The sequence below is a fragment of the Tachypleus tridentatus genome, chromosome 1 (genome assembly GCF_004210375.1).
Source record: "Tachypleus tridentatus isolate NWPU-2018 chromosome 1, ASM421037v1, whole genome shotgun sequence".
Classification (NCBI taxonomy): domain Eukaryota; kingdom Metazoa; phylum Arthropoda; class Merostomata; order Xiphosura; family Limulidae; genus Tachypleus; species Tachypleus tridentatus.
The window spans coordinates 179,421,950-179,443,098 of record NC_134825.1 but is presented as its reverse complement, the minus strand read 5'-3'; the positions used below and the strand labels follow the sequence as shown (position 1 = coordinate 179,443,098).

The following is a 21,149-nucleotide window of genomic DNA, read 5'->3' as shown; positions in this document are numbered from 1 at the left end:
TATCAAATAATATTAATTATTTTTATTTGTTTATTAAACTTAACTTATGCAGTTGAGCAGAAACAAAATAGACATTTGCTTGATAGAATACAAGGATATATAAATACAGAAAGTACTGTTTATTTCAGTTGTAGGTATTGTAAGCAAAGTGTATAACTTTGCATTTTATACGTTTTGCTTAGTTTGTACACATATTAACTGCTATACGAAGTTTTTCTCCATGTACATATGTTGTTACTTCAATAGAATATTTTTTTAAATATAATAAGATATACACTATAGTAGTGAAGGAATTTTTATGAAAATATATACATTAGTACTGAAGTTAGATTGTGAATAAAACATGTTAGAAACTCCACATTTGTCCTCAAGATTGGTAAGGAAGGTCGACTCGCAATCAGAATCTCACGACGTTTGACTCCCCGTCCTACCAAATATGTTTGTTTGTTTGTTTTGGAATTTCGCACAAAGCTACTCGAGGGCTACCTATGCTAGCCGTCCCTAATTTAGCAGTGTAAGACTAGAGGGAAGGTAGCTAGTCATCACTACCCACCGCCAACTCTTGGGCTACTCTTTTACCAACGAATAGTGGGATTGACCGTAACATTATAACGCCCCCACGGCTGAAAGAGCGAGCATGTTTGGCGCGACCGGGATGCGAACCCGCGACCAAATATGCTCGCCCTTTCAGTCGTGAGGGCATTATAACTAACGATCAATCTCACTATTCGTTTGTAAACAATAGCCTAATAGTTGGCGGTAGGTAGTGATGACTAAGTCTTTACTGTTTATTTGTGTGAATATATCTAATATTTGTTGTGTTTTTAATTATCATAGTTTTGGAGACGCTTTTTCCGAACGCTCTTTTTCCTTCCGACTAACACGTACGTACATATACATATATATAATAAGGTACTTGATGTTTGATGATGTTTGGATTTTCAAAAGCCAAATTTATTGTTCTTGGTGTCTACTTTCATCAGATTCTGTCAGTTGAAGAACGTCACATGCAACGCTTTGAACACCGTCTGCGTAAGTGTGATGTATCGTTTAAAACTGTTAATTAGCTCTAAAAATGCTTTTCTGATGATACTAATGTTACTCAGTTCAACTATATAATACATAGACCAGTCTGCTACAGTAAACTGTATAATTAGTATAATTTTACTTTTTAAAAGAAACCTTCTTTTTCAGGCCGAGCTACTACAATTTTTTGATAATTTCTATTTTTTTAGTTACGTCGAGTAATATTTGCGTTACTTTGTAATATTTGTAAATCTACATTTCTGTGTGAAATTTAAAATGATGCAAAGAAATGGGTGTAGGAATGTTAAAAAGTTCATGTACACACGTCCTGCTTACTTTGAATCACTAGGCCAGTATGGTGATAACCGAAACAGATTTGGTCTAGTCTCGCTACCAGCTGAAAACTGCATATCCTGTTTACGTCAAATTATACAGAAGGGAGTATGTCCATGGTTAACTAACAAACATAACTGTTCTTATCATTACAAACAGTTCTAAAAATTCTGTCATTGATTTCCAGTTTTTCAACCTGGTTTAAAATTTTTTTGACCTTTATTTGTCTTGGTTCAAAGGAACTGTCATCACGAACTGCCTCAACCTTCTCTATAAGAACGTCATAACTGATTACAGATGAATATAATAATTACAATAAGTAATAATTAATCTTGATTATAACTAACAGTCAAACTACAGAACCTTTCTATGACTACTCTGGTGATCAGTTAGTTAACCACACTGTTAATACTATTTCTGGCGTTTGATAGATTGAAAAATTCGTCTGCCAGACTCATGTAATGACATTCTTAGATAACAATCTAGACGGACAAATATAAGTTTGAAATGGTAGGCAGATGGATGTAATGATGTTATGTATGATAATATTCCTGTTAGACAAATCTACTCTTGCCATATTAAATATATGATATAACGAATTTCTCTTTCGTAAACGTTCCAGTAGATAATGCTAAGTTTGTTGTGGTGGTCAGGTGGATGTAATGATACTGTATATGGTAAGACTTCTGTGGAACAAACCTGCAATTGTATGGTCATTTTCTGATAAATACGAAGGTGTACACAATGACCTTTCTTATAATACAAATCAGCGTTGAAGCTGTTTATGAAATGATCCACATCGGTAAGTAGCACAAGAATCCACAATAACATTGAGTTACCCAGATCAGAAGGGTGCTGATGACGTAGACGATTTGTATCTTTCAAAACGAGGGTTTCCTTTTAAAATGTATGATGAAGTCTTATCTTGATGTTGTCTCCCTTTAAATATGTATAATCTCTAATACTTACATCATCAGTTCTATGTGTGTGTGAATATGAGTAAGTTATTTATAAAACTTTCAGTTTGTAAAGAAAAGTGATTAACTGACACAATTGTCATTTAAAATGAATAACAAGATAAACCATGTTTTGACATATAATGTACTAAAGTAACATAGAATCATTCCGAAAGGCAGATTAAGTTTACTCTAGTTTTTTGCATGAAAAATAAAATAATAGATTCTTGTCCAGATGAAACAAATGTGCGTCTACATACTTGTCCGTAGAATGAGTATGAAGAACACTACCATAGAGCATGTTTATACATACACGCCCCTTGTTATGTAACTGTTAACAACTGATTCGTCCACATTCCTGAGACACTAAGTTAGTAACTACTTGAGTTACCAGTCTGGTTGGTGCAAGCGCCTTATCGCTGTCTACTTGAGTAGCGTATAACCTGGTTTACAAAACAAGTTTCGTGTAAAGTGAATCTACTCGACGACCTTTACAAGAAAATGTGTACGTGCTGAGCCGTGCTGGGATTTCTTTTATCACGATACCAAACGATTTATGCCGGAGTTTCTTAACAATGTTTCTTGACTCTTTATAATCAAGTATTATTATCATTATTTAAGCACTCTTAACACAAGTTTGGTTTGGTTTGAATTAAGCACAAAGCTACTCGAGGGCTATCTGTGATAGCCGTCCCTAATTTAGGAGTGTAAGACTAGAGGGAAGGCAGCTAGTCATCACCACCCACCGCCAATGTTGGGCTACTCTTTTAGTGGGAATAGTGGGATTGACCATCACATTATAACGCTCTCACGGCTGAAACGACGAGCATGTTTGGTACGATGGGGGATCGAACCCGTGATATTCGGATTATGAGACAAGTGCTTTAGCCACCTTGCTAAGCCGGGTCATGTTAGGCTAAACACATTGTGAATTGGATGGAAATAAATATTATTATTATTACTATACTTAAGTCAATCTTGACACAAGTCTATTCTTTAACATCGATTAAAATATTTTGTTCAAATAAAATGTTTTCAGTAAAATTTTATTTATTTTTCAATTCATTTCGCTGTAAAATAAGCTCACCTTTTACTGAAATATCTAAGTGTTTTACACTGACAGCGAGTAATAGATGGTTTTAGGACATGTAGGTTATAAGTTTTTATCATTCGAAATCTAACCTGTATTTGATACTCATTACCAGCTGACTCTTTTGTGATCCCTTTTTGGATTGTGTCTAAGTAACAGGATATCTCCAACACTTTCAAGAGCTGTTTTCACAGATACGATATTTTAACAATTATACGAGCATGTTTGGTGTGACAAGGAAAAAGCAAAAGGTATAGCAACATGAAAACTGTAAATTTTTTTTATATAAACTAATATTCAATATACCAGTTTATATTTTTTACATGACCTATTTATGACACCAGTTTGGTGTCGGTTTGATTTCATAGGCACACTTTTTTTTTTTTTTCCAGGACACTTTGAAAACAAAACATTATATAATCAGTGATGTCGAGAAACCCACTTGTTGAAAAATTTATATGCAAAAATGGCTCGTTTGGGTTGGAACAACGTTTCGACCTTCTTCGGTCATCGTCAGGTTCACAAAGAAAGAGGTAACTGACCGGAAGCTGACCACATGTTTGAAAGGGGTTGTGTAACTGAAAGTTGGAATGTAGAGGGCGGTGTTAGATGTTTGAATATATAATTTTATTTATTTTATTATATTAATATAGGTATAAAGGCGTTCCTTTATATTGGTTTATTTTGGGTTTTAGTTGTTGTATAAGTAAGGCTTCTTTAATTTTGCGTTTGTTTATGTTTGTTTCTTTATTTGGTATTTGAGTGTTTTCTATGGTTATGTTGTGTTTATTTGACTTGCAGTGTTCGAAAACGTGTGAAGGTGACTTTTTATGTTCTTTGAATCTGGTTTCCATTTTCTACTTGTTTCTCAATATAGAAGTTGTGGCAGTTATCACATTGTATTTTTTAAATAATGTTGGTCTGGTGTTTGTCAGTGTAGTTTTACATAGTATAGACCTCAGTTTTGTGCCTGGTTTTGAATAAATTTGGTATTAACTGGAATGTCGTATTTTGTTACTAGTTTTGCCAAATGTTGGTTATTTGTTTGCTGATGTCAGGAATATATGGTATACAGCAGTATATGGTTTCGTGATTTTTTGATTCGTGAGATGTGTTTACTTTAGTTGGTTGATTTTGCTTTCTGTCTAGGTGTTTGCGTATAATGTTTTCTACGGTTTGTGGAGGAAACTTATTGATGTTGATGAAGTATTGTTTTATTTTGTTTGATTCATCGTTAATTTTATCTGGTGAGCATCGGTTTTTGGCTGTGTTTATTTGGTTTCTTAGTATGTTGAGTTTTTATTTTGTTTCATGTGCTGAGTCCCAAGGAATGTATAGTCCAGTATGGGTGATTTTTCGGTGGATTTCTGTTTTGAATTGTGTGTCGGTTCTTGTAATTTTGAGGTTAAGAAATGATATTTGATTGCTTTCTTCCTGTTCACATGTGAAGTTAATGTTGGGATGTATAGAGTTAATGTGATTGAAAAAATTAAGTATGTGTTCTGTAGATTTGAATCCCGCAACCGTGTCATCTACATATCTGTACCAGTATAGTGGTGGATGTAATGCTGTGTTAATTGCTTGTGTTTCAACTTGTGTCATAAAAATATTGGCTAGAACTGGTGATACTGGGTTGCCCATGCTTTGGCCATTTGTTTGTATATAGTTTTGGTTGTTGAACATGAAGTTTGTCTCTATCGTGGTGAATTCTATTCGGGTTGCTAACTGGTTACTGGGAATTTCTATGGTTGGGTTAGGGTCTCGGATATAGAGTTCTAAGGCTATCTTGCAGGCTTCAGTGGTTGGAACTTCTGTAAAGAGGGATGTAACATCGAAACTGGCCATTAAGGCTTTATGATTAAGTTGATTTAGATTAGACTTGAAATTAAAAGAGTCTTTGATGAATGAGCTGGCTGAGGTTACATATTTGGAGAATGCCCATGCTATGTATTTACCAAGATTGTAATTAAACGATTCATATGTGGACATTATTGGTCGTAATGGACAATCTGGTTTATGAGGTTTGGGGATGCCGTATATTTGTGGTGTGCGTGAGTCGGTTTTACGTTGGTAGGAATAAAGTGTTTGTGAAATTGTGTTGGCTTTTTTCATTTGTAGTAGTAATTTGTTCAGTTGCGTCTCGTGTGTCTTTGTTGGATTTGTGTGTATTGGTTTAAATTTGTTCGTGTCTGATAGGATGTTATTCATTTTTTGGATGTATTCATTCGTGTTCATTATGACTATAGCGTTACCTTTTTCTGCTTTTAGAATTTTTATGTTTTTGTCTTGTTTTAGGTTTTTAATGGAATTAATGTCTCTTTTTGTAAGATTGTTTTTTAGTTTTCTGTTTTGTGAAATTATGTTGATGGTTTTGTGAGAAAATTCTTATAAAAAATCGTTTAAGATGTTGTTTTTAGGTGTTACTGGAAAATATAAATTTGTAATTTTACCTGGGAAGTTTGGCTGTTGGATGTCAATAAAATTATCTAAGTTGTCTTCTTTCTGTTGGTTGTTTCCTTGTTGTTGTTCTCTGTAGAAAGTATCGCAAGTCTCCTGGCTAGGTCTTCTAAACATGTTTTGATTTCTATGGTTGGAATGTACATAGGTGCTATTGCGAAGTTGAGTCCTTTGTTAAGTAGATGCATCTCGTCTGTGTTTAATTGTCGGTCGGATCTGTTAATTATGAAGTTAGTCAACGGTTTGTCGTTTTGGTGTCTTTTCTGTTGTTTGCATCTTAGTTTCTCTAGTTTTTTGTTGTGGCAGATCTTTTTGTCTCTGTCGTTCTTAGTATTGATTTGGTTTATGTTTCGTTGTATAAGTCCGTAAATCTCTGGTTTAATGCAACATGCCAGTTGATGGTCTAGGTTCATTTTTTGTTTTTGTAAGTCATGTAGTTCTTTGTATTTTGTGTTCAACATGGCTTTAAGTAGTTTTTTCTGTAAATTTTGGATAATGTTTGTGTATGTATTAAAATTTTTTGAAAGTTTTACCTTTACAAAATTAGGGGTTAGTTGTTCCTTTCTACATTGTTGAATAAAATAAATGTCATTTCTTCTATTAATAATTCGTTGGTTTAAATTTCTTAGTTTCTTAACGATCGTGTGAGCGTGTACTGTTAATAGTGGTGTACGGTATGCTAGTTCAGACATAATGGTAACAGTTAAGTACAAACACACAAAAACTTACAGTTCTCGTGCAATCGCCTACCCTGGAGGTACCGGGGATCGAACCCGGGGTCTTTCGCATGCAAAGCGAACGCTCTACCACTGAGTTACACCCCCGTAAGTTCATGTTTATTTTCACTCAAACTTCTCAGAGCAACCTGTTGAACCAATGTGAAACAAAATTTGTATTTAAACATTATGATCTGACTGATTGAACGTTGTATTGGTTGCTTTCTTCTCTTCGTATATTTCTTTCTTACTTTTATGTATTCTGATAATGTACTTTATCATACAGTTTGCTTTAAAGTACTACTTATGTATATGTATGTATTTATATATTGCAGAGCCTAAAGCTCATATGACAGTCGTTTGAATATTACCTTACTTCCATAAGGAACACAATAATGAATTAGCCTTGCTATAAGTAACAAAGTGACCCATGGTGGTTATGATGACGATGTCTGGAACAATTGTTTTGTGGTATTCATTTTGTCATCGTCCAGACTAGCTGTACTCCACACATTGGACACATATTTTCATTATAACAGTGAAGGTCAAATCCTATTATTTGGTCTGACAAGAAATGAAACAGGGTGGCAATATCTGCCTCCACTCTAGTTTGTCTCTTCAGACTTAGTGCAGATGGCATTGATGTAGCTTTTTGAGAAATTCAACAAATAAACAACAAGCAAGATGTCATATTTTAAATGTGTTAATTACTTGTGTTAACAACATGTACCTCAATCACATCTGACAACTTTCTTTTTATACATTTTGTAACATTTGATGGTTTTGACTATCAGAAAGGCTGGAAAAGGATCATATAATTTTTTCTTCTGTTTTTTCGGGAAATATATTTATGTCTCATATGAAAACAATTCTAGTTCTTCTTTATTTGTAGTTAAGCACAAAGCTACATTATGGATTATCTCTGTTATGCCCACCACATGTATCTAAACCCGGATTCTAGCGTTGGAAATTCGCAGTCATATCTTTGTGCCACTAGGAGACAATAAAACATTCTAAAGATACATTAATTTTTAATAGAAAATCCATGCCTTGTACCAGAAACACAAAACTGTATGTTGTAAAAAGTTCTCTCCAGGTGTTACTACTGGAAAAGAAGTTTGACGTTTTTATCTCTAAATATTATTTTGTTTCTTTGTTTGGAAATTCTCACAAAGTTACAAAAGGGATATCGGTGTATAGTTGTCCTTAATGTTGAACCTATAGACTCTAGTTTACTTGTTTCTATTGTTACTACTTTAATACATCGATGGTCCCAAAGTATTACAAGCATTTTCGTAAGAACTCTAGTGAACAAACGCACATTTCTGTTTTATGTACCCTGAATATATTTTCTCATAAACCAAAACACAAATAAAACATTTTTTTATGCTAAAGCTAAACATAAAAGTACGTTTTTACAGATTAAATCCGGTAATAAACAAATATGTGATACCGAGTTAATTACGTCGAATAAGGTCGAAACGTTGTTCGCTCCTCTATTACTGCCTTCTCAACCGTTTTTAAATACATAATTTTCTCTACAAGTGGGTTTTCTCGTCATTACGGTTCATGAATAACAGTAAAAGTACTCTTATACGTGTAAAATATTTGGTAACGACGGATGATTTAGGCTAACTGCTCTCACTCTGATCAAGTCCAAAATAGAAGCAAACCCTACCGGTGTCTTAACTAGCCTCTGACTTGGCTATTTAACTATATGTAACAAGGGGTCCTCTTTTGAATGTGGATTTCTTTCCGAGGTATATTTGGTTAAATATACATCACATTTTTAAATTTAAACAATCTCTTACTTATTTAAATCTCAATCATAAATGAGTTAAAATACTGTTTGTTTGTGTATTTCATCCGAACTGCCTCATTAGTCCCATCTCTTGGATAAAATGATTCTATGTATGACATTTTATTATAAAAACATATCTTAGTCTTGAAAAAATTCTTCTAATTTTAGATCAACGTTAAGCCGAAGCTCAACAGTAAATGATGCCATTTACTATAAACAGTTTTATAATACTGTTGATTAACTATGACGCTGACATTTCTTTCTATGTGGTTTTCGCTAATTTGCATAATAAAAATATTTTCTCACACATTTGCACATCTACGTGGATAAGTAATACCTAGGTGCACACCTTCAGTCTGGGTGTAACATCTCGGTGTTTAGGTTCTTTTTTCTTGGTGTTATGGTGGTTACTCTTCTTTACTTTGTAGTTTCTCACTATATTTCTCATTGAAAAGGTGTGTACACACGTGGATAAGTAATACCTAGGTGCACACCTTCAGTGTGGGTGCAACATCTCGGTGTTTAGGTTCTTTTTTCTTGGTGTTATGGTGGTTACTCTTTTTTACTTTGTAGTTTCTCACTATATTTCTCATTGAAAAGATGTGTACACACGTGGATAAGTAATACCTAGGTGCACACCTTCAGTGTGGATGCAACATCTCGGTGTCTAGTGTCTTTTCTCTTGGAGTTATGTGGGGTCACACACAAACCAAAAGCCTCGGCCTTTTTTATTGTGGGTCAGTTTGTTGCTATATGACAACACTTTAAAATATGTGTTTTACAGTTCACGGATTAAACATTTGATGAATTGATTCATTAAAATCGATAAATATACAACATTCATACATATATTCAATAAAACAAAATTAACGCAAAGATACAGGGTCTTTTACGCTAAGCGTTTTGATGACATATGTAACTGGACTTGAGAAATCCTGAACAAACTTAGAGGCGCTCAGGTCAGATATTCTTGGCCCAAAACAGCGAGATTAATGAAATTGTAACGTAAGATAAAGAAATCATAGAATACTTATTAGTTTTCTGTCACTCATAATTACGATTAATTAATAACAGTTGTACTTTTTTATCGGAAACTTTAACAATTGTTCATCAGAAACAATTACATAATATATATAAATTTAGAATATCATCACATGTTACATATTATTCCAGAAGTTACCGTACACTGTGAAGGTATAAATGATTTATTTTGTTTTTCATACAAACACACAAGAGGATTATCTGTGCAAACCGTCCCAAATTTAGCAATGTAAGACTGCAGGGAAGAGAGCAAGTTATCACCATCCCACCTCTTGAATTACTCTTTTAACAACGAATATTGGGCTTGACCGTCAAATTAATTGCTTGTAAATATCATGTTACGAACAAAATTAAACAATAATAAAATATTGACTCTCGAAATAAATTACCAACATGTGCACTTAACAGCCGTTTATATCATAACATGAGGATTGATGTCAAACGAATTCTCAAATCCATCCAGTTTTTCTCGAAAACAAATTAATACACGAACATGCTGATAAAAGGATATATTTTCAAAATGATCATCTTATCTATAGATAACAAGAAATTTAATTATTTTACACAAAAAAAAGAACCACTGGGGTGTCCCAAATGGGACCCGACTTTGTAGATTGCTATTTATATTCATGCAATGATGTAAAAAACCAAAATTTGTCCCTCTATGATGATTATTTATAACTGAGTGAAGTATTTCATAAAATATTACAAGTAATTTTATTGATTTTACTTGTACTATCGATACCATACAAAATATTATCATTGACAATACATTTTTATTATAAGCAAGCTAAATTCTAATTTTTAACTTTATTACATGATAAAAATGCAACCTAAAAATATAATAAAATGGACCAAACCTAGATACTCATAGAGAAAAGAACTGATAAAGTTATTTTGGAGACATCTATCGATCAGCTCATGGAACATGCATCCCAATTACCACTAAGACTGGAATTAGTGAAGGGCGGCTTTCTTGGAATTCACTAGAGGTGACATTAATAATGTCAGTCTTTCTCGGTCAAATGTTTGAAGAATCAAATAAGAAATTATAGTACCTGAAGCTACATTCATCAGGGAAGACATGTTAAGAATCTGAAGCTACAGTCATCAGTGTAAACATGTTATTAATCTGAAACTACAGTCATCAGAGAAGACATGTTAATAATCTGAAGCTCCAGACATCAGTGAAGACATGTTAAGAATCTGAAAATACAGACATCAGTGAAGACATGTTAAGAATCTGAAAATACAGTCATCAGTGAAAACATGTTAAGAATCTGAAGCTACAGTCATCAGTGAAGACATGTTAAGAATCTGAAGCTACAGTCATCAGTGAAGACATGTTATTAATCTGAAACTACAGTGATCAGAGAAGACATGTTAATAATCTGAAGCTACAGACAACAGTGAAGACATGTTAAGAATCTGAAACTACAGTCATCAGAGAAGACATGTTAATAATCTGAAGCTACAGACATCAGTGAAGACATGTTAAGAATCTGAAGCTACAGACATCAGTGAAGACATGTTAAGAATCTGAAAATACAGTCATCAGTGAAAACGTGATAATAATCTGAAACTACAGACATCAGTGAAGACATGTTAATAATCTGAAGCTACAGTCATCAGTGAAGACATGTTAAGAATCTGAAGCTACAGTCATCAGTGAAGACATGTTATTAATCTGAAACTACAGTGATCAGAGAAGACATGTTAATAATCTGAAGCTACAGACATCAGTGAAGACATGTTAAGAATCTGAAACTACAGTCATCAGAGAAGACATGTTAATAATCTGAAGCTACAGACATCAGTGAAGACATGTTAAGAATCTGAAGCTACAGACATCAGTGAAGACATGTTAAGAATCTGAAAATACAGTCATCAGTGAAAACGTGATAATAATCTGAAACTACAGACATCAGTGAAGACATGTTAATAATCTGAAGCTACAGACATCAGTGAAGACATGCTAAGAATCTGAAGCTACAGACATCAGTGAAGACATGTTATGAATCTGAAGCTACAGACATCAGATAAGACATGTTAATAATCTGAAGCTACAGACATCAGATAAGACATGTCAAATATTGACCTTCAGTTTATCACAAATATAGTGAGTGAATTGGAAAGGATAGAAAACTTATAGTTGGTGTTTGTAGTCAGTGTTACTACTTCATTCTTAGATCCAGTTGATTTACTTCTAGGAATAATACTTTCTTCAAAAGGTCATGGGTAACCAGTTGGCCTTTACAGTTTGCTTGAATATTATGATATCACAGATCAGGTCATGACAGTTTGTTGTGACACCGCTTTATCTGAAACAGGTCGGAGGCCCGACATGGCCAGGTGAGCTAAGGCGTTCGACTTGTAATCTGAGGGTCGCGGGTTCGAATCCCCGTTTCACCAAACATCCTCGCCCTTTCAGCCGCGGGGTGTTATAAGTTACGGTCAATCCCGCTATTCGTTAGTTAAAAGTAGCCCATTAGTTGGCGGTGGGTGGTGATGACTAGCTGCCTTCCCTTTAGTCTTACACTCCTAAATTATGGACGGCTAGCGCAGATGGCCTTCGAGTAGCTTTGTGTGAAATTAAAAATACAAAAACAAAACAAGAAAACAAACTGAAACAGATCAGGACAATAGAGCGATTACCACTGTTGATTAGAATTCTGGAAAACCTTTACTGTGAGCTACACACTTCTCACATGATGGAGGCTTTGACAGAACAAAAGAGTAAAGGTCTAAGGAGGAAAATATAACAACTTTTGAAACAAATTTAGCCTAAAATGTGCCATGATGCAAATAAGATGAAAAATCTTATTAAGTTTCTTTGTCACTTGATTCAAACTGGTTCTCAGATGTTTGAACTGACACAAAATGTCTAAGATTTTGTAACCATGCGTTCATTTTAGAGAAGAGATTACAAGTATCTTTGTCAACCTTCTTGTATACATTGTACCAACTGTGCACTAATACATACATCTATAGCAACAACATAAATTTCGTATTAAATTATATATAATGATATACATATCAACTTCAGGAATACATTTTATTGAATAAACAAAGAACTGAACCACACACTACATCACACTTGTTTATACTTTGAAGTTTCAACTAAATACCAAATCCATATATATATATATCAGTATCTCGTGATAACAAATCAACTAACAAGTTATGTGTCCATATATTTACATATGTTAAACCTCAGTCAAGTAAAGTAAGAGTTTCTTAATGATTGTTTCACTATACAGAACAACAGTGTTTTGTATCGTTTTAATAATTATTTGTTTGATTTTGTTCACAGTGGACTCTTTTTTTATCTTGTACGAAGTCAGCTTAATGTTTGTTTAAAAGTAATCCTACATGATTTAAATATTGTCTATTATTCATTATAAACTAAATAAAATTGTTCATAATTTATCAAGTCATCTCATAAGTGATGCCCGAAATTTCAATACAGAAAGTGCATCATAATTTCTGTTTTTGTAGAAGGTTTTAATTACTAAAATATGTAGTAGAACGTGTATGAAAATGTTCAGACAAATAAAAGAAACTATCCCAACGCTACTGTTTCAGATCATTAATCAAATAAACCCTTACGAAGATGGATGTGTCTGAGGAGGTATACGATGTTTTATGAGTTTAAAAAAGGCAGCAGAAACCACAAAACAACATTCAAGGTGTTTATGGTGCGGATTCTCTCAATGAAAGTAAACGTCGAATGTAGTTTCAGAAGTTTATATCAGGTGACTACAGCTTAAGTTTAATGATGATTTGCTGCTGGCTGCACTTGATGAAGACTGTGCTTTAGCATTTGAAGAACAAGCACAGAAGCTTAATTCAACAGTTCACTGTCATCTGCAACAACTTGGAAATGTATCAAAACTTGAAAAATGGGTCTCTATGATTTGACAGAAGCCAACCTCAGAGCAAGAATGGACATTTGCACTTCTCTGCACTTGTGTGAACGTAACTCACCTTTTTTGGACAGGTTAGTAACTGGAGATGAAAAATGGATATATTATAAAAATGTTAAGAGCCGCACACAATGACTCAGTTCAGGTAAACTGGCTAAAATACAGCCCATAATGGACCTCCACCCTAGGAAAGTCTTGTTAATATTGCATAACTTCAAGTCATAGTGGGTACTGAACAAATTACTGAAGTTGGGCCACATACTCTAATGGGTCCTTCTACACAGTTTAGCATATCTTCTGTTATTTCCAAATAAGTACGTTGATCACTTGACGCTGCAAGATATTGGTTGTTATTTTCTACAGTTAGAGCTAATGAATGGCTTAATGCTAATGATTAGAGTATGATTTTATATAATTTAAAAATTCTATCGTTTGCTTTCAAAGGTATCTCTATGAACATTCTTTACGTATCCTTTACTGCGGCTGTTTTTACATCAGCCTATCTATAATACATGTAAATCTCTTTACTATGTGTAGGAATTACAGAATATCGTCTAATGTAAGTACGGAGGTAACTCACTTTCAATATCGTCTAATACAGTCCCACTTTTTATAATCTACTTAATTGGAAACTAACATTTCAATACCTGCCTTATGAAGCTCAGTCTGTCTTATTCTAGTATGTATCAAACTGTTAGTAATGTTTACTAATGCTCTATCTAGACACGCTTTTAATTTCCTGCTCATGTAATTCAAATGTCTGGTTTAATAAATTCATTATAGTCATCTGTTTACCTATTAAATGAATCATTTCTCTGGATACTTGTCTTTGATGTTCTACTTTCTTATTTAATTAACGTAAATCATCTGTGGTTGTGGTTCCGAACAAAACTTTCAGAACATTTCCACCTGCCTGTATTAAACCACGTTTTGTTGAGTTAAATCTGAAATCTACAAAACGTTATGTTTAATATCCTTTAATCCTAATAACAAATCTTCTATCTCAACAAGATATCGTCTAACTAAGATCTTATACTTCTGAATTTATCCTTCCTGTAAAATCCTTACTAAAATACAACAGTTAAAACAACTTACAGACTCAGTTTGTTTTATAAAACAATTTTTTTGCTATGTGGCCAACCTTACCACACTTAAAACACTCCAAGTCCTCGCACTTATTTTGTCCGTTTCGCCAGTTTACTGTTTCATATTTACTCCTACTTATCATACTTATTACAGACTGCTTGTGTTTGTATATCTGTTGCTCTCTTGTTTCCTCGATTAAATCTAATAAGGTTGCTCGTTGGGTATTGGATTCATTAACATCACTCCGAGCTCTATCGCTAAGCGACCTTCGCTCATACTCAGACTTTAGTGTATCTTGGATCATCATATAATTTAAGTTCTATGTAATCTATTACCTTGTTCTTGTAGCTTATGTCCAAACACTCGAACAGACTCGCCTTTTTCTTAATTCATATTTTGTAACTACGCCATGATTGTGCCTGGCGTTTCTCGTTTACCATATTCTTCTGTTAACATACGTGTTAAAAACTGAAAAACTACAGTTTTACGCAATGCCTCAATGAAACGTTTTGCTTTTCCTGCTGTTCTTAGTCTCAAAATGTCTGATTTCTGTGCATCAGTCCAACCAGATATTCTAACAGCTTCATTTAATGCATCTACAAAACTTTCGACATCCTCGTCGAGCTTACAGTGAAAAAAAGGTATCGTGCTGTTAAGTGTGTAGTGCCTTACGAACCTACTTGAGTGGGTGGATCTAGCACAGTGGGTGGATCAGTGTGACTGATTTGACTATTTTTATGGGTGAGAGTGGCTAGTGTGAGACCGTTATGAATGTCAACATTACTGAGACTGTTATAGATGTCACTGTGACTGGCTTGAGTCTATATGTAGGTGTCAGAGTAACGTGTATGAAATCATTATAAAGGTTATGCACGTGACTTCAAGCACCTGGTTGGCTTTGTTTATTCCGCTATATTGGACCTAATAACAAAATAATAAAAAAAAACAGAAACCCTATTTTCAGTTAAATACTTAGAAATGAATCGCGTAATAATACTAGTTGGTTGAAAAAATACAGGGTTGACCTTTGGTTATCTTTGTTGGTGTCTCCATGTAGAATAATGTGGCTGCTGCACGTGAGTAACACCATCATATTCCTGTTATGCACGTGCTACTTACAGTCATGTCCTGACCCTCTAGTTGAACTACAACCCATACAAACGACTGTAGGGCAGTGGTTGTGACTGACGTAGTTACAAACATATTCGTAACGTATTAAAATGTTTTCTTTCGGAGAATGAAATTATCATGAATATTGGGCTATCTCCTGCGTCTACCGAGAGAATCGAACCACTGATTTTAGAGATGTACATCTGAATATGCACCACTGTTTTATCGGACTACATCACGAATATTAATATTATAACCACAAATGCTTCAAAAACAGACATTTTGTGATACAGACCCAACCAAGCCCAACTAAAACAATACTCTATCCCAACCATAAGTTATGATTACATATATTGGGTAGCATGTGAAATACACCCTTAATATATAAACTTTTGTTCATATGTGAACTACTGGTAAGTTAATCACCACCGTGTTGGTCCTAATGTTTTTACTATTTTATTGTCAAACAGGATTAGTAGTTCACCAATATGAAGATAGAACTTTTGTAAGTTTTGTGTCATTTTTACAAATAAATTACACCTATTTCATCAATACATTATATTATCTCAGAAACTGTAAGTATATTTAGCAGCCTGAAGGTGGTGCTTGTTTTACGCGAAATGTGAATATTTGGATCCAATCACACATTAAAAACTTTACTAGTATATGGTCTGTAAATTAAAAATGTGCACATGTAGCGTATTGTTAAAATATAAGCGTTGTGTAGATAAACAATTAGATCTAGATTCCAGGTCTAACGTCCCGGTATAGCCAGGTGGTTAGGGTACTCGACTTGTAATCTAAAGAAAACGGGTCGAATCCCTGTCACAACAAGCATGCTCGCCTTTTCAGTCGAGGTGGCGTTATAAAATGAGTCAATCCCAGTACCAGTTGATAAAATAGTAGCCCAAGAGTTGGCGGTGGGTGATGATGACCAGCTGCCTTCCTCGTTTCTTAAACTACAAAATTATGGACGGCTAGCTCAGATAGTCTTTGTGTAGCTTTGCGAGAAATTTCAAAAACAAACAATATAGGTCTAACACAAAAAATGTGGTAAACGTTATCGAACAACCTGACAAACAAGCTGATTCTCTTTAAGTAAAGAAAGATATCACCCATCAGCACACATGAAATACTGCTAAGTAAGTACAGGTGATTATATAGAACACATCTGGGTCCAGTTTAACAATTTTTATACCAGTTCTTTACTTTCGACTACATCACCAAAATGAACGAGTCTGACACTGTACACCCAGCCTATTAGAAAACATCTAGGTATTCTGTGTCTGGAATGTCCATAACTGTGTCTCTGTGAACGGCAGCTAAATCTGTGGTTATTGTTGCAAGGTTGAAATAGGAGTTCGTCATAGACATTTCAAATTACTAGCATTTTACCTTATGTAAATCATCAGTCAAAACTGTAAACAGAAGGTTTTCCTGTATGTAATAAACGTCACAGAAACTCGTCATATTTACACACAAAATGCCAGATAGTAAAACTAGCTCCGCTTTCAGTTACCTCTACAAGTGTCACTGTGACTTCTGAGACATCAACATGGGTGTCACTGTGACTGAAGCGAAGCTGTTATTGGTGTTAATATCGTAAATATGGTATTAATAAAGTAGCTTATAGTAAACACCCACTTCAACGAAACTATATCAAAATAAAAGTCGAATATATCCCTTACATAATAAAATATACCAGTCATATTGTGTTAATTGGTTTGGTGTAGCTTGAACTTTGTTTAAAGTCACATGAGAGTTATCTCCGCTAGCCGTTCCTAATTTAGCAGTGAAAGGCCGCCAACTCTTCACGTGGTCTTTTATTCATGAAGACTGAGATTGATCGTCACTTGGTTGAAAGGACAAGCATGTTTGGTGAGACAGGGATTCGAACCCGTCACCCTCACATTGGGACTACTCATCTGGTCATACAGGACTAATATAGTGTTAATGAAGATATACCAATAATATAGTGTTAGTGAAAGTTGTTGAAAATGTTGATGTATGTTGCCTTGTTTCTTAATTCAAGTTTAAGGATTATCTCCATCTTGAAAAGTCCTTCATCTGAACATATCTTCACAATCCATATACATTATTATTTTTCATGATAATCACATACATTCCCAAATGTGACAAAGTATTAGTGACATCCAACTACATACTAAATTACAAATAATGTTGTTACTGTACCACTGGAACCTTATATTCAAGATGTTGATTTGGTTATTCAACATTATTTTAATATAACATTCTGAAGCCCTGTGCATCCTACTAAAAATATAAAATGTATTAAATCATCATACATGAACAATTTTAATATTTCAGTAAATATAGAAATGTTTTCTTGATCAGTTTCTGTTAAATAATAATTTAGTATTGAATGAATCAGGTAGGATCGAACATGTTATGAAGATTTAAAAACTTGTTTGTTAGAATCTTTTAAACAAGCCTATCTAATAACAGTAAATCTATACAAAGATACTATAAAATGTAAATTAGTTAGTACTTTGTATTTTCAGTACAATAGTTGTATTGAAATTAACAAATGTAAAGAAATTCCTCATATTGGTTAAGAACCATTGTAATGAAAATATATCAGACAAACTGTCTGTTCACTGTTTAAATAATTCAATCTTTAATTGTTGTTTTTTTATAATTTTATTTATACAGCACACCTACAATTTTGATCAAATCTTATTGCAAAAACATATACATGATTTCAATTATTCGTATCAATAAATAATCTGAATATGTGGATATAGTCTCTTTGAATCTCTTCTCAATAACATGTTTCGACAATATCCTTACCATAATTGATGTTTTGGACTACATAGAATCAGATATTACTGTTATTTCATTTAAATGTGTCATTATATCTGCGATCTGCCTTTACAGGTTGAACACTGATAAATTATGATGGTAAATATTTTGTATAAAGAAAGTCAAATAATTCTACTTTTGAACTTACAAACAGAAGGACCAGAAAATACGTTTATTTATGGTTATTTATATATACACTAGAATACACACATAAAATTTGAATACAGTTTTGGTAATGTCGATTTTTAGCTTTGCTTGACATATGTAGTGTCTATATTTTTTAAAGAAAAAGTTATTGTACGTTGATTGTGAATTTATGAAAACTTAATATTTCTCATACACCGTAAATATATTTCCGATAGATACCACTTCTCATAAGTTGGCTTTACTGTTTAGTTTCTGCCGACACTAGTTCCACCTACCCAAGGTTTCAACAAAACGTGTCTACTTCTACTGTCGCAGCCGCTTCCAAGAAAAAAGTACCAGAAGTGTGAGTCGTATACGATATCTTACCTAAACTCACACTGACTTGGTTGAGGAAACAGTGATGAGCACCCTTCGGAAAGTGTCCAAATGCATCTCTATTGGGTGCAACATCCCAACCTAGAGGAAAACACATGTGGGACAATGCTCATAACCAGATACAGTCTTCGCCCATGTTGACAGTACGTTTCACTAAACTGGGTGTCAAAAAGAGGATGGCATCCTTAATTGTAGATATGATGGTTGGTCCACCTTTCCCATGGCCTAGCCAACACAGTGCATCTAGACTAGTCTGTCTCCTTTCTATACCAGACCACCTGGGAATCAACCTTTTGAAGAAGTTATGACAGGGGTTTCTTAACCAACTAATACTATTTGGTTGGTCCAGTACTTTTCTAAAACCAGTTTTACCACAAACTAACCAGCAGGAGATTGTACAGTTATAACATTCTCTAGTGTAGTATAGTATAGGAAAAATGATATATAGAAATGAAAAGTAAATAAGCTACATGTACAGTTAATCCAAAAGCCACGTTTCAAACCGGAGAGTGGTGATAATGGAATGATAATTTGACACCGAGTCTGATGAATGAGTGATATTTAAGGGGAAGTACTAAGAGGGGGTATTTTGTGAAGAAGGATAAGGACTGGAAATTAGGTTTGAGCTGGCCATAAATGTGTTATCAAAAGGACAGATGCAGGTGTGGACTGAGTGACCTTGAGAAGGAAACATATATAAGTAACTTGGTTTAACTAAATAGAATTAATTTACTATCTAAACAAAACGATGTGGTATTGGAGACCAAAAAGTTATGACTGTTCTTTCTGAGATGGGTGGTAAATGTGTACAGAGGTTGAGCACTTCACTGATTAGATAACTATCAGAACACTTGGTTTTGAAAAGAACACACTGTAGGATCTTATAGGTATTGAGTAATAGATACCAGGTTCCATTGATTCTGTTATACTCAGTAACAGATGTGAAAGTGAGTGTGACTCAAAGGCATAAGGACTTTCATTACAGCTATTACCTCCAGTAAAGAAATTACTTCACTAGTAGACAGATTAAGACTGCATCAATCTAAACGAAAAGAAAGAAAATTCAGACCGATTGAGAAATGTGTTGAAAAATATCCCAGGTAAAAAGTGTATGAACAGTAACACGAAATTTAAGATTCGTGTTTAAATGGAGTGAATTTTGAAACTAGTTACTTAATAACTGTAGAAAATAAAAAGTAATAAACAGCATGAAAAACGTTAAAGTAAAAACAAGAAGGAAAAATTTTAACACATAATAAAACTATTGTGTCAAATGTAGAGATGAAGATTGGAACCCCCATTTTATTATCTCCAACTGGTTAGTTCAGAAGACATCTGGTTTTGGAAAAAGTTAACATTTTCTTACATGAAAATGCGTTTCCTTTAGACGCTTACCATTTCACACAGAGATTATATCTTCTGTGAACATCTGCCTTGAATATCTGCGTGACACTAGTTTTTAGGCAACTTCAATCTGAACTCACGTGATTCTTATTAATGAATAATGATGTTATTGTTTAATAGCTCCCTCTATAGTGCTCCACTCATGAAATTTCATTATTAAAGAGAAAATAAGTCGTAATTACCCAAATGAACACATACGCATCAGAAAACTTGTGAGTGAAACGGCTATTTGATAGGCAGATCATGATACAAATGATCTGTTTTCAAATTAATCGCTTCAAATACATGAGAATCTATACAGCAAATCCATTGGATGGATGCCGAATCATGACGGTCGAGTGTTTTAAAAGGAATTAAAGATCTGATACCTGCTCTATAATTGATGTAAAAAATCACCACGAATTTATCAGAATGGATCATAATCAAACAATTCACTAGCAGTGGTAAGGAATACAAACATGTCCAATGAACAGAACAGAGGTCGGGTACACTGATGTGTAAGAATTGCTTATGCTGGTACATATGTTTAAGATGAGATTGTTGTTCAATGATGTATCACAACCAGTAAACATAACATTTCTGAGAGGTGTGGGTTTGGTACGATTCAAAGTGAAGGAACCAAAACAGTGGTAATAGATTATCTAGCCACAACGAGTTTCTCGAGCACAGTAGGAAACAGTAAAAATGGTTGGGTCAAGAGGATAAAGTATTGGGTTGGGTGAGTAAGGATTTGAACATTTTGTCAATTCATTCAAAACGGGTTTCTACCATCAAAGATATAACTGGAGAACTCTTTCCATGAGTATGAAAACAGAAGGCTATCTTGCATGTAATAACGAAACCACAGACCAAGTCAAC

The 21,149-nt window shown here is 34.0% G+C and overlaps 1 protein-coding gene, 1 long non-coding RNA gene and 1 other non-coding gene across 7 annotated transcripts in view; 1 reads left to right on the top strand and 2 right to left on the bottom strand.

Moving 5' to 3' along the window:
• LOC143231689 (anoctamin-9-like) overlaps positions 1–21,149 on the top strand; it is a 368,893-nt gene that overhangs the window by 303,321 nt on the left and 44,423 nt on the right. The window lies entirely within an intron of this gene.
• Positions 1–21,149, bottom strand: part of LOC143231704 (uncharacterized) — a 390,747-nt gene that overhangs the window by 351,776 nt on the left and 17,822 nt on the right. The window lies entirely within an intron of this gene.
• Positions 6,615–6,686, bottom strand: TRNAA-UGC (transfer RNA alanine (anticodon UGC)). Its single transcript has one exon. It is a non-coding gene; the product is annotated as a tRNA-Ala (tRNA).